Source organism: Typopeltis vanoorti, chromosome 13 (assembly GCF_054136105.1).
Source record: "Typopeltis vanoorti isolate ZY-2024b chromosome 13, IOZ_Tvanoo_1.0, whole genome shotgun sequence".
In the NCBI taxonomy this organism is placed as follows: Eukaryota; Metazoa; Arthropoda; class Arachnida; order Uropygi; family Thelyphonidae; genus Typopeltis; species Typopeltis vanoorti.
In genome coordinates, this window is record NC_143561.1 from 59,262,687 (window position 1) to 59,278,248 (window position 15,562).

Genomic DNA, 15,562 nt, shown 5'->3' on the forward strand with positions numbered 1-15,562 from the left:
GAACTAAACGATCATGAAACATTTTCTACTTCTGTTTGACTAACGTACCTGGATTTTTTATGAAGAACAAACATATCAAATCGTACTTTAACTTAATATAACATAAAATCAATGCTTCGCTCCTTAGATCTTCCAGCACCTGTTTCACCATTACGATAAGGTATTGCTGTACTGACGAACTTTCTGTTTCTGGTATACACAAGATGTCATCTTCGTCACATGAAAGCATTTATGAAGTTATTGTCAAACTTCATCCGATAGAGCAGAAATAATTAAACGACCCTGTTAGAGATATGAATTTGTGTAAACAATCTGAATTGCTCGGATCTCATTTACAACAACGGAACGTTAGATGCAAGAGTGAATTTTATTTTTATTTTTATTTTATTTTATTTTTTTTATTTTTAAATAGGAATGAAATTTCAGCTTCATATTTTCAGACAAAGAATATAATTTATTACTGTCGTTTCATGGCAACTAATATTAAGTTGTTAAAGTACTGGATAACAAGAATGTTACTGTTCGCTATGAGTTACACTAAAGCAATTGATAAATACAGTGAGAGGAAAGGCCTGTGTATCCTTGTGGAAATGACGTTTACCAGGATCCAGAATTAGTCAATTCCTTGCATGGGCAAGTGTAATTTTTTTCCCCCCGAAACTCGGGAAGAAAAACTCATCTGGCAACTCAGGAAAAACAACCGCAGAAATCGTACTATTTCCTACAATATGTGTATAGTGTTAGTTATTGGGATCACGAGATGGCTGCAGTTTTCTGCCAAACTCTGTTCCCCGGATACCAATTAAAAATTACTGATAGTCTCGGTTCAGCTATCTGTGGTTAGCGAAGGATGGAAATTGTTTTTTCCCCCTCCCCCATGGTTACAAAAAGTACTAACTTTTTTTTTTGTTTGGGCTAAATGGCCTCGCCTACTCTCTTTGCGGAATAAAAGGCGTTAGTGGATTTATATTAATTTTTTATCAGGAGATGTAGTGTACAGTCTGTTAATTGTCTGAATTAACTGAAACGAGAGAGAATTTTTTGCACCTGGAGTGTCTAGAGCAGTGTTTCTCAACGTGGGGCGTACGCCCCACAGGGGGGAAATTTGAATATTTTTTGGGAGAAATTAGAAAATGTACATGTACATATTTATATTATACGTTTTCAGAATTTGGCTGACTATTATGCTAGAGGGGGGGGCATCAAAATCTTTGAGACGCTGAGATGGGGCATGATCCAAAAAAGGTTGAGAAACACTGGTCTAAAAGTAAAACATTATTGAAAATTCGAGAATGAACACCTTAATATCTGTGTCTGAATATGCTTACTTTAGCCATAGACTTGCCTGAAAATTTCCCTCACAGACGAGGTCGAAACAACTCCTACGAGAGCAAGCATCATATATATATATATCATCTCATCTAATCTTCCTTGTTTCTCTTTTACCTTGGGGTGTCGAGGGTTAGTTAATCATCGGACCTCAAACCGTTCACAGGATAAGGTGGTCAGCCCTGCACCCCGGTGTATCCTATGTCCGTAATGTTGGGTTCTTAAGGCTGGTTTGCCTGCTTTGTGGGATGAAAAACCCCAGGATAAAGTGAAAAAAAAAAAAAAAAAAATATATATATATATATATATATATATGGGAATAAATTTTTAACTTGGGTATATTGTATATTAGGATAACCAAGCAATTTTATATGCTTGGTTATTTTAGCTCCTAATCCCAAGTATGCAAACAACATATATATATATATATATATATATATATATATATATATATAATATGTGTGTGTTTGTTTGTTATATAGTCTGGACACATTGCTCTTGAAACTAAACATGGGACTTTCTCAAAACACCCATATGAAGAACGTAATAGTAAAAAATAATGTTAATATAAATTGTGTGAACAGGTATTTGTTTATTTATTTGCATATAATGCACTATAATAATTTTTCCCCATATAAACATTTTGTAGTTTGAAATCATTGCTTGCATATACACATTTCACAAAACCCTGACCTATAATCAGTTGATCGCTCTGCATATAACGTTCGAAGAGAGAGAATTTTTTCTGGTGGCATTTCTGTTGGAGAAATAAGTTTTGCGTTGCAAACAAATTGTGAGCTTGCGTAGAATTGTTCTGTAATTTCATTGTTAGCTCCTGATTTATAAAAACCATCGTCCGTTTTTTTTTTTTTTTCCCAAGTATAAGAGCTAATACACAGAGAGCTTCACCTTTTCCATAGTTTACTTCGCGAGCTTTAATAACTTTAATATGCACAATGGAAGCAATTCAAGCTTCAGAATGTCTAGTGTTGGAAGTCATTTTCATTTTTTCTTTCTTGGAAACTTAAACCCTCTTTGGCCTGTTCTCAAATATTACACGAACTGGCAGTTTGCACTCTAGAACATTCATCAACTTCCATTTGTACATTTTAATTTTTCAAGAAAAAAAAAAAAAAAACCCATTCTGAATGCTTACCAAAGCTTTGTTTGGAAAGCATTCAGAATATTTTGTATACGTCAAAATATATCTTTAGGTAATATTGAAGTGTCTATTTATTTATTTATTTATTTCATCCGAGTTTCCTGTGAAGTACTCCGTTTATTTGTTGTATTATCCTGCATCTATGTCATCAATACATTTTCAATATTTTGATTCGCTCTTTTCACACTACCCTGACTTTAGCTGTGCCTTTTGTTTGTCGTATTCAGTTTTAAAATTTGGCCACTTATCTTTGAAATTTTCTATGATTTTATTTGAATATTCTCTTACCATTTCAGACCGCAGAATTCTGGACATTCTAGATAGTAAAAATAAATCATATGTTTCGCATGCAACTTCCTTTGTTCCGTTTAGTTTAATGGTTTAGCATTACAGTTTTTCGTTAATTGGCCTTGATGCATCATTATATACTAGACATTTCTATCAGAGCGTGATTAAAAATCTATTAAAGCTACTTGATAACAAAAATTAAGTTCAGAAAATGCTATTGGCTTTACAGCTGCAGCATTTTTCTTTTTTCTGCTGATATGCTTCACAAAAAGCAAGAAATGCTTATATATTCGCCTGTGTTATTGTGCGTCAATAATGTACAGTTAACCTTTGTTTCCATTTTATTTAATAGTTCATTAAACTTCAATTGCATTTTTGGTTTTAAGCTGCAAGTTTTCCATATCATTTTTTCCATCTTTTAAACATCGTTTTTATTTGTTATTATTAAAATACATTAAATGACAACAGTTTTCTTATTTTCATCTACATCTAAGACACTTTATACCTATGCAAGTATAATCAACAAGACTCGACTACCGTATCAGCAACGACATAATTGTAACAAGATACTATTAAATGAATTTCAGAGCTTGACAGACCCACAGTCGTTAGCATGCGCCAGAGTAAATTTTGCTTACAAAATATGTTTTATATACTTTCCGTAATTAACTGTATAACGAAAAGTATTACGAAATCCACGTAGTTATTTTATAGAATACTTACATGTGCAAAATAACATAGAATTTCATGCTTTGTCTAAACATAACTGTTATTCTATAAAATAAAGAATTTTACCTAACAGTAACATATATACTACTTGATGTCATAACCAGTGGAGGCTCGTGGCTTGAAATCGTGGAGGTGCTGCAACTTTCGAAATATATATACGTGTTTGGATAAAATATCAAAATTATGGTAAAAATAAAAAATAAAAATTAAACATGAAAAAATAGTTTATTATCGATATAATTATACAATTTGGTATAATTCAAAACTATTTAAAAATAAAATATATTCTTCTTGTTTTGTTTCATGAAAAAAATATTGTTTATTATCGATAAAATTATCCAGTTTAGTATAATTTAAAATTACTTAAAAATAAAATCCATTATCATAACCCCAATAATGTTCTAAAATATAAAAAAAAACTATAACAAATGTTATGTCTTTAATTGTAATGTCCAAATATTTAAAGAGGCGGAGTAAACACGATAAGCACTATGAACACTCTACTGGCGCAAACTGCATATAAACAACAGTGGAACTGCGCGACGGACAGTGTCGCATTACGCTAATAGCTCGCATCTCACTATGACGTGGATATGCTTGCGCGCGTAGCAATATGACACTGTGGTAAACACAGTGCTGCTAGCGTTCTTCGCCCTCCTAAGTGCTACAAGATGGATTTTTATTATTTTTTATACAAAATAAGAGAATTGTATACGATTGTTGATCATAAAATTAAATATTACAAGCAAATATAAATAAATAAATAAATATATTTATATATCGAGAAAAATTGGGGTGCTGCAGTTTCGCAATGCATATGCACGAGCTACCCCTGGACATAACTGTTCATTGTTTCCTTTACTCCTATAATGTGTCTCTTTCTCATGCAGATATGACCAAGACTAGTAGTAGTCTTAGTCGATAAGTGATTTTTGTCACTTTTAAATGTTGATTTTTTTTACCACTCATATCGTGTTCTCTCTGATGATGTTCTTGTAACAAGCCACGATATATTAGAGGCGATCATTTTTTATTTTTATTTATTTAGGTGTTAAACTGATATTCGTTATTTTTAATCCTTACAAGTTACGCCCGACATTCATATTTCTTTTAAATGCTTACATCTTAAATAAATTTAAAGGTTATGACAAATGCATTAAAATAAAAATATAGCGAATAGAATTTCTCAGAGAAGCGGTATACTGGAAATCACAACAGTGATAAGTGATGTTAATGATAAATGAGGCTTTCAGATACTTTAATTTCTTAACTTTTGTTCCCATCCTCTATACGTAAGAAACCGCCCCCCCCCTCCGCCATCTCCTCTGCATTTTAGTCCGATTGTGTTGAATCTTTCAGATGATCTTAAACCACTTAAGAAGCAATTATATTCCAAATGTGGTCGAAAATAGCTGAATGGTGTATCTATAGCTGTATCTGAGGAGATAGATACTTTTACAATATCCCTTTTCTTTTTTATTTTAATCCGGCTCAGTAGGCCTTTAGAAATGTAAAAAAAAAAAAATTATATTCCAAATTTAGAAATCAATTGAATGATGCGACTTATAGCGATGTCTACGGAGAAGGTGAATAAGGAGGATAAATTTAAAAAAAAAAAAAAAACAGACTTTTTAATGACGTTTTCGCTCTTTTCAAAATGTTCTTGTTTATTATCAGTTGGATTTAACGCTTCAAATTTGGCACGCTGTGTCCTTTTGCATATCTCTATGGAAAATGAAAGAGCAATGGACCGATAATATTCCACTTTAGCACTGAACTTACAGCAGCTTGCATTCTGTTCCTAAATAATTCTTGTAATAAGAAGAGTTAGCGTATGGCTACATTACTTGCCTTACGATATACATAATAGCTAATGGCTTCCGTGTGCTGAAAACGTGACTAGCCTGCTGATTAGCGCGTCCTCTGGGCGTTCCTATTTACTGACCTTGGTTGATGGTCTGGCGTTGGTAGGGCTGAGCAGTAGCGTCTCCAAAAATTTTTGACAGCTTCTGGCAACCATGTGTTGGAGTTGAGGATCTTTGTTTGTGTGCAGATCTGGATTATGAATTTGTTTTTGCATACTTCAAGTGGGATTCAACTGTTACGAAAGCTTTCTTTTTTCTTTTTCACACACACACACACACACACACACACACACACACACACACACACACACACACACTCTATATATATATATTTGAGGAGCGAGCTATACAAGATTGTCATAGAAGGGCTTTCGTAACAGTTGAATCCGACTTGAAGTATGCAGGCTTTGCATACTTCACGTGGAATTCAAACCCAGAATCTAACAGCTCAATATGGAGCTTTAACAACTGAGCTGCCGAAGTATTTTATAGAGTTTATAGCACGTGATCAACCAGATCATTTGTTGTATCTATTAAAAATTATATCTTTTGATGTTCGCTTTCGAGTGGCATTGACTTTGTTCATTAGATAATTTGTCAGTAATTAGTATTTAATAATTTTATCATTCATTATCAAACTTTATTATTATATAGCGTATTTACATATAAACAGTTAAAGCATTATTATTCATTTTTTTATCACTACAAAAATTTAGTATGCAAATTACAGAGTACATTCATTTTTGATAAATAATATATTTTTTATTTATTTTATTAATATTATTACATTTATTGCTTAATAGAAATATTGAGAACATTCGCTTTTGATGAAATATCCATAATTGTTTTTAACACCGCTGCACTGAACTTTTTTTTTTTTTTTCCTGTTTGTTTTGGTGACATTTCTGCTGTCTTCCTTGAAGTTTGTGCTGAGCTTAGCCTCTTAGTCTATTACATCTCCATATGTAGTTGCCATCGTCACTAAAAGATGCATCTGAATAGCTGAATTTTACTTGTTCTGTATAGAACAAATTCACTTTTGAAAATACAGCTCATATTTTTATTTTCCTGCTATTTTCGTAGTTTGCCCTTTTATTGCTGATTTTCATATCAAATTTAAGTAACTCTTATTCAGTTTAGTTAAAGAGACTCCTGAAGAGTTGTAGTGAATTAATTAATTTTATTTTAGTTTTTATATTTAAACATATAAAATATATAAAAATAAATATATATATATTTATAAAAAAATTTATATTTATTTATATATATATATTTTTTAATATTTATATTTTTTATATACAAACCATCACAATATAAAGTATTATGATGGTTTATAATCGGAACAACTCTAATTTTGTAAACACTGCACCTTAAAAAAATGCATTATTTTCATTAGTTGAAATTAATTTAAAGCGGAAAGTATCTATTAAATTTCAAATTTATTAGTCTATCTATTAAATCCGCTAACACCTATTATACCCCATAGGGAGTAGACGAAGCAGTTTTAGCCTTAACTTTTGGAGAACAAGGGAAAGTCTTCACTTTTAGCTAAACAGAGATAGCAGGCCCAAATGATCAATAATTTTAAATGACATCTGGTGAAGAGAGTATGGCAACGAACTGCTGCAATCTTGTGGTCCATAACCTATGCAATATATTATTGTCTGCGATAGTGTGTTTTCTATGGTCGATTTTTTTAGTTGCAGGATTAAAAACCTAAGTTTATATATATATATATATATATATATAATATTTTTTTATTTGGAAACTTAGAATAGGAGGATGCCGTTTCTTCTATTTGGACACCGATGCACTCTATTTCGATCTCGTTATATATTTATAAATTTACTTATTGCGACTAGCAGGACAACATATATCGGCACTCGAGATGTTCAAAATTGACAAGCAGGTTGGTTATTGAATCGCTGGCCCAGTGGGACAAATATTTTGCAATAAGATAAGCTAATTCACCATTTAAGTTTCTCTCCTTGATGGGATTCGAACCCAAAGCTTTTCAAGTCGAAGACAAAATATCTCAATATCCTCGCGACTCCGCCGAGGGCGTTTCGCCAACTGCATAAAGAGAATATTAGTCAGTATAGAAGCTTTCTTTTCGAAAAAAAAAAAAAAAAGAGAAAGAAAAAAAGAGGAAGTCTTTCTTTTATTATTTCATTTCTCATCGATCCAACAACAACAACAAGAAAAAAGTTCAGAATGGTTTGTAAAAACAAGATCGTGAGAGTTTTGACATACTATCAATATCTTGGCATGTTCTTGCCCGAATATTGAGCATTTTTATAATCTTTTACAAGAATATAAGATACCCTGACTACTGTCTGGTTTTCGATATATACAGTTGGGAGTGATCCATAATCTATTTAGATGAACTTGACAGCGCCTCGACTTTATATCACATGGTGTAAAAGACGTTTTAGCCGGTCACTGAGACATTTTTACTTTTTTTTTTTCATGTAGACATAATTTCTTAAATGTAATCCCTATATAAAATTGGACTGAAGATAAAAGAAAATCTCACATGAAAGAGTATATAAGAATAATTAAGTTAATGTGGGATAGATATACTCTGATGAACAAGCAGAGGAGAGCTAAATGATGTGAAAGAGACATAGAAACTGATAAAAGATTGCAAGAAAGATGGTTCTTCCATATCCATAGTAGACCCCCCCCCACCCCAAGTCTTTAAATACTTGATATTCTTTTCAGCTAAAGACATTATTTACCGCCAAATTTACATCACTGCTGTCACATTTGGGGTGGTATACCAGAAACAATCCTCCTTAAATCTTGATGTGCTGTCCAGCAGGGGCTATCCGGTAAATGTATGTTTCGTGTTTCATAGCCCTCCCCCCTCACAATTTTCTGTTTCAGCCTTATACTTTTTTTTTACTCGATGGATATTTTCATAAATTTGTTGTGCAGAAATGGCCAACATTTCTTCACTTTCCTAAATTTTAGGATAATTAAAATAGTGGTCAGCATCCAGTTATTGTTACACTTTACACCTACTGAACGCCTGTTCTTTGGAGGTCTTCCATGCATTTTGGAACAGGTTTTCCTTACACTGGACTTTTCAACGACTAACACCTCCAGCTGTTCAAGAAAAGCATCAATCAGTTCCTTCTTTATCCTCCCCCCAGTCGCCCACGTATGACATTTTTATGTGCTATAGATTTTGCAATCGCAAAATAATTAACAAAATAAGTAACAATAATATATATATTTTAGAACAGATGTGAGCTAGACTAGTATGGATCATCTCTGGAAGTTTACTAGAAATATGATTAACAAGTATATGTGAGGACTAAATTTTCCTTCTGGCAAGTGAATGGAATGGGTTGCTAGCAGAGTTGGAAGTGCATGAATGAATACATTTTAGATGATAGGTGGTGCATGAATAGAGCAGCACTGCATGATGAATCTATGGACTTCTGGAAGTTTCCATAAAATAACAAACAGCATTAAGACCAGGGGAGAATGCTGGTTTTGAAATTCACACTTGCTCTTGTTATCATTCAGGGAGTGAGAGGTGTGATTGAAGTCCGATTAGCGGAATAATGAATTACTGACATTTAAAACTATATGTTTAGAAATTTATGTACATTTAATCATACAATTACAACATTTATTTTACGAATGATATTCTATCTTTTTCAATTTAGCTACTTAAACACAAATTCTACCCTACGGTTCTTCTTTATGAACTGGTCAATAACATCGTCATAAAAAGTTGGTTGTAACTTTATTTTCCCAAGCAACACCCACACTTGTAAAGGCTGGCTGAAGTTCATTGGCTAGAGAGCTACGTTGACTGCGTATGGCATGTGTTTAAGCAACAGAGTGAGAAGACGTGAAATGGCTATGCGCGCGCATGAAATCACAGTGCTGCTGCGAGGACCTGGAAGCTCCTACAACCGAGCAAGCCAAGGTAGCTTTGACTAAACGACCAAGCATCGGCCTTCGATACACAACGCAAAGCTCAATTATTGTCACGAAAGCTTAAGACGTCTTCTATCTACAAAAATAAAAGTCTAAATGGTATGCTTATAAATGCATGCATTTATTAACAAATAAATATTACTTCTTTCTCAAGTAATGAATTTGCGCAGCAAGCATGGAGAATTCGCCCCTGATTAATACTAATAATTACGACATTAGATCATAGCGTCATTGAACCTATAGCAGCAGTTGACAAAAATCAGTTTATGTCCCAAACTATATTTTTCTCCCATGTTTTCATTGGCATATCATTTGCAGTCGCAATTCATTAAATTTTGCTAAGTTTTCTTGCATGTGAGGCTCAATGGCCTATCACTGCCAGGTAGTAAGTTTGAAACCTAATTAAATGCTCTGATAGGTCAGATAGTCCTATCAGCATCGTGCATTAGGACAGTTGCGTGTATTCTTCTGGCGGTTTTGCCTGTTTTATAGGATGAACAACCCGAGTTTCAGTGATGAAAGACCTATCACCATCGTATAAGACCTGCTAATTCACCGTCAACTGATGAATGAGCAGGTCGGTTACATCTGCAATAATTTATTACATCTGTTAATTAATCAATTAACAAATTAAAAACAAACTGTTAATTTGTTGCATTTGCAATAATATATATTGCAAGCCAAAAACCTTTGGCATTCAATTATATATACATTTCACGTTATTACCGAAATAATTTCCGTCACACGTCGCTATAAGCATTCTGCGCATATCTGAAAATACAAACAGAGAAGCGCAGTGACGTAATTACGACTCCCTCCCTACACACACACTAAAGAGGTGGATACAATTTCACAACTTTCGTGTGGTCTGCTTAACTCACTGGCTTTTCTTGTATTAGGGGTTTCGCATGACGATGAAAAAAAATAAATTTAGGGATTTCATTACAGTATTTCTGAGATAGTTTAAATTAAAAAAAAAAAAGAAAAAAACTTTCATGGGATAAGACGTGACATCCCATAAAATTTCATAGAATATCTCTTAAAAGAAGAAGATAACTTGAGCAGATAATCCAAGACCCTCTTATCGTATTTATTTAATAATCCATGACTCTTATTATGTTTATTTAATAATAATGTCACTACTATAAAACAACAACAAAATAGGGAAGGGCAACCCCCTCACAATTCGTGTTTTTGCAGGGCTGAATTTTACTTCACTTTTTCAGCATCCGTAGGCACTATTTTTCGGCGGACCATTCATAAAGATAACAATTTATACACAAACATTCGTTAAAATATATTATTTTAATTTTTTTTTTTAAATAACTGATTTATTTCAATTTTAAAGATTATTTTAAATTATTATAGTTATCTAAATGTTTTAATATTACACACGGAAAGGTTAAAGAAATGCTGATTTTAAAGTAAAGCAGTTTTGCTATATATATATATATATATATATATATATATAATACATGCAGGTTTTTCAAAATTCATAATTACTTCTTAACAAATCAATATGAAACTCAGTCAATTCATTCATTCACCAGAGTTCTTGGTCACTAATAAGATCTGCTAATAATTTTATATAGGCGAAAGCATACGTATAACTAAATTGAAGTCCTCTTCCTAACTACTCAACCCCTTAAAAAAATTCTTTAAGCATGAACAGAATGCTACGAACAAGATTTGACAGACCGCGACTGTGCTTGAGGTACGAGATACTGTACTGTAAAGCTAAAGGCATTGTTGAATAACTAGCGGGATACTTAATAGGTACATGCGTTTTGTGTTTATTGGCTTACTTGTACGCCGTTAGTTCTATACTAATTTACATTTAGAGGAGTTGAATACGCAGGAAGTGAAGCAATACATTTAGTTTAGCCTCTTTCCGTTTTGTTTTAACGTTGCAGTTGTGATTCGCCTAGTTTTTTTTAATCATGATGAAGATCCATCCGATTAAATGTAAGTGATGATGAAATTCCATTTTTATTGAATTGTTTACATTCTAAATGATTCGTGTAAACTGCTAACTTTTCATTATCTTTGCAAAATTTGTGAAGTATTTGAACGGGTTTAGTGGAATAATAGGAAATATGGAGAGTTCAGTACTATTAAGTACAAGATATATTTTAAGTACGCACGATACTTTTTTTTTTTTTTTTAAATTAAAATCGACTACATGTCATCTTCCATGGGTCCATATGTTGTGAGTATGCCATAGTTATTCTTATAGCTTTAGGTGAATGAATTCATAGTCGATATCTTACGTATTTAAGCATACAGTTTGTGAAATATAAATTATCAGAACTTTCACTGTAGAGAGAGTTGAAGCTTCGATAAACTTCCGTATTCTTCAAGTTAGGACTTTCCCATAAATTACATTAATACACACGCACAAAGTACTGTACATGACATAACTGACTCCAATTTATTCTTCTAAGAATACCATCCTCCCCATTTCCTTCCCGAACGTTACACAATTTATGGACGAGCCCTTATATCAAGTTATTGCGTTTTGGTTTGACTGTATTTTTACAAACTATTTTTTAGCACTCGGATACATTCGAATAGAGTAAATAAACGCGTACATTAAGCATAGGTATGTAGCCTTTCATTTTTATAATATACTGCGCAAAATTTACAACTTATTAAACGTGCATACATGGAAAGATTCCTGATTTTTTTTTTTTTTTTCTTCATTCAAGAGCAAGTCGGGGCGATCATGTCGCGGCATTAAAGCTTTATCGTTAGGGCTATACTTTTTTTTTTTTTTTAAAGACTCCCTCTCATTAAAACGGCACTGGCTGTCAAATTTATTATATTAATTGAACTACTTGAACATGTGATAACTTACGTTACAGCATTATGTTGCAGTTGATGCATTGAAAGAATATAACCCCGACTAAAAGTGCCAGTGAGCATGATTGATTTCGCGAAGGTTTATTATCTTGTACTCCCGAGGAAGATAAGATTAAATTTTTTAATTAAAAAAAAAAGTATTTTCAAGGAAAAAATATCGCTTATGCAAATTTAACATGACTTTAATTTTTAATTTTTTTTTTTTTAAAGAAACGAAAAGCAACTCAAAATGTGTCCATGTTACATACATTTTAATACAGTAGGCTTACCATCAATGCTATAATAATTAAACGTGTGGATCTGCTGCTGTGTTGCGGATCTAATTCTTCGATTTGTCTGCACCTTGGCACAAGTGAAAGGAGAGCAGTAGATTATTGAATTCATCTTTTATCAATATTATTATTATTACTACCCAAGATCTCATGGAGTCAAAGACTCATCTCTTGCAAACATACTGTAAGATATTAGTATATTGTTGAAATCATTGTGGAACTACTTTCATCATGTAACCTATACTGCTTAGCTTCCTGCTTTGTAGTTTAATATTACAATCACGGTAACACAGTCAGTATGTAAAACCGTAGCTGTTCGGCTTAGTAAAGAAAAATGCTATTTAAATTCTTATAAGATAAAATCCAGTGACGATTTTGTGGTATAAATCACGGAGACGCAGTTAGAGCATGGTGGTGGTGGGGGGGATACCATTGAAGGGATGCTCTAACAGTTTAATTCATCTTACGGTGACCGATCATACTGGACAAAAATGTTAACAAGCTTGGAAGGTCGATCCGATACCATATTTCGAACAACTGGCAGAACTCTGATATGCGAGTACAGAATATTTACTTTATTTATATAGGACTAAAAAAAAAGTGCTCGTAATAGATTGCCGTAGTTAAGGAAGAACTCTTTCTGTGGGCACAACAAACGTAAACAAATATACAATAAAAGAAATCAGCGTTTTTGAAAAAGTTTAGTTTGAATAAGAACTAAGGTATTTTTTTAGCAATTACTATTCCATTCCTGGTACAAAAATTTCAACGAGTGCATAATTAACATTTTTCTTTGAGTGCATTCCACGTGTTGCATCAATAGCTTAAAATTCGAAATGGCAGGGATTTTGCTAGTGCATAAAAGATATTGAAGTTTGTTAATAGCATTGAGGGTCGACGAACAGGCGAAGAATTAAGAACGAGCTCGCGTGAGGCCACCTGCAGCAGTGGAATTACGAGAGGGGGGGAGGAGTTAGTTTCTGCACATGGAACAATTTCTGCGTCCCTTATTTTCTGGTAGGGAATGGTAATTTTTCACTCTCACACAGCGCGTTCAGGAGTTGTCCGCCTTCCCTATTACGTCATAGGGTTTCAGTACAGGCTGGATATGGATTCTGTATTTAATTAACTCGATTGTTTTTAAACAGCCTTCTGTCTCACGATATTTTCATTGTGGAAGCCAATCTGTCATGTTTATCGCACGAGCGTGGGATGCACGTATACAATAAATAAATACAGATGAAATAAATGTCACAGGATTCGCTGTTATGCAGACGCGTAAATAAAATAAAAATATGAAGTTTATTATCTCCGTCGCAATCCCTGTATTTATCTACTCTCTTAATATTTACATTTTTTTTTTACCCTACTCAGAATACATATGGGTTTTCATCTTTCATTCAAAATTTATGGAGAAAAAAAATAAAATAAATTATGCCAAAAAAAAAAAAAAAACACTTCGGTTTATATGTAACATTTAATAAGAAGGATAAGAGTAAATTTGCACTGCGAAACTTTTGAGAATGTTTTTAGTCCTTGCCTAAAATAATTAAAAATTTTTTCAGCTTTCTCTGTTTCTACTTGCTACTATATTCGCTATGTATTGCGACTGCCGACAAGAACCACCGTAAAGTATTCTGGGTTTGTCTGCCTAAACGACGGGAAATGTTTAAGTTCAGTAATTATTGATAAATCGATCCCGTAATATCCAGAGATTAGATCAGTGAAACCTTCATAACGCTATAATGAAATGCGACACTCTCATCACCCAGCAGGAAAATATCTTTCGAGTAATTAATTATGCATTCCGTAAAAGTACAGCAACAAAAGTATAACCAAACTTAAGAAGTATAAGTAATATTGTAAGCGTTGGTGGAAGGGTACGAGTCCCCGAATTATTTAGGGCAGGGAGACCATTTCAGGCAGATGAGTAGTAACATCTATATAAAATATTAAAAGATCTGTTTTGGTCAATTAGTGTAAATTTCATTTTTTATACCGATGAACATATTAGTAAATTTAATATGTAATTTTGATTCTTGTTTGTATAATAATAAAACATTTTGAAAAGTTTATTTTTTACTTAGTTAAAATATAATAAATTTAGTTTAATCCTTTATCCAAGTGTGAGCAAACAAAGTTTGCGCCTGAAAGTATCTTCAGGACTGAGGTAAGGTGGTCCTGAAAGTATGAGGTAAGTTCTGAAAGTATCTTCAGGACTTACCTCAGTCCTGGAGATACTTTGAGGCGCAAACTTTGTTTGCTCACACTTGGATAAAGGACTCAACTAAATTTATTAATAATAAAACATGCTAACTCGTATGGTTTGGTTTTTACCATTTCTTTTCCTGTACCACACTAACGGGATTTTGAGTTTACAGAGTACAGTATTGTGGATTCCATGTGAATACTAGCGAGTTCCGTGTTCTTATTTTACTGGATAAATCTGAGCATGTATTTCAATAGATGTGGGGTTTATTGTAGGCGTAAACTGTTGTCTCAAAACCCTCACTTACTATTAAACCAAAATTACTGGATAAGCGTCTTTGGACTTCATGGAAATGCTTATTACGACCGGAAAAACTAGGCTACGAAGCCAGTATATTGTTTGCTAATTGCGTGCGTTCTCCAGCTAATTCTTATGAAAAACTCAAGTTTTTCATAAGAATTAGCTGGAGAACGCACGGTAAAATCCTGCTATTCTCATAACAGAATAGCAGGATTTTACCTGCTATTCTGTTAATGAGAATAGCAGGTAAAATCTCTTAATGGATTTTATAAATCCTGCTAATCTCTTATAAGAGAATAGCAGGATTTTACCTGCTATTCTCATAAGAGATTAGCAGGATTTTACCTGCTATTCTCATGAGACCGGTTAAATTCGCCTACAGCTCAAAAAACTTCGTAAGTTATTCCCGTCCCAGATTCAAACTAGGATCATCCTTAAGTCGATTGGGTCCATTCGAGTCCGGAAACAAATTTAATAATAAATATCAAATAAAATTTGATAACGTTTTGAAGGAATTTGCTAGAAAATATATTTTTTCTTTATAATTAGTTTTTTTTTTTATAAAAGTATAATCAAATTATTTAATTTT

General features: G+C 32.9%; 1 non-coding gene across 1 annotated transcript; it reads left to right on the plus strand.

Moving 5' to 3' along the window:
- The first annotated feature begins 15,140 nt into the window (after nt 1–15,140).
- LOC150100202 (small nucleolar RNA snR190) lies at nt 15,141–15,320 on the plus strand. The gene has a single exon (XR_016549311.1). It is a non-coding gene; the product is annotated as a small nucleolar RNA snR190 (small nucleolar RNA).
- The last annotated feature ends 242 nt before the right edge of the window (nt 15,321–15,562 follow it).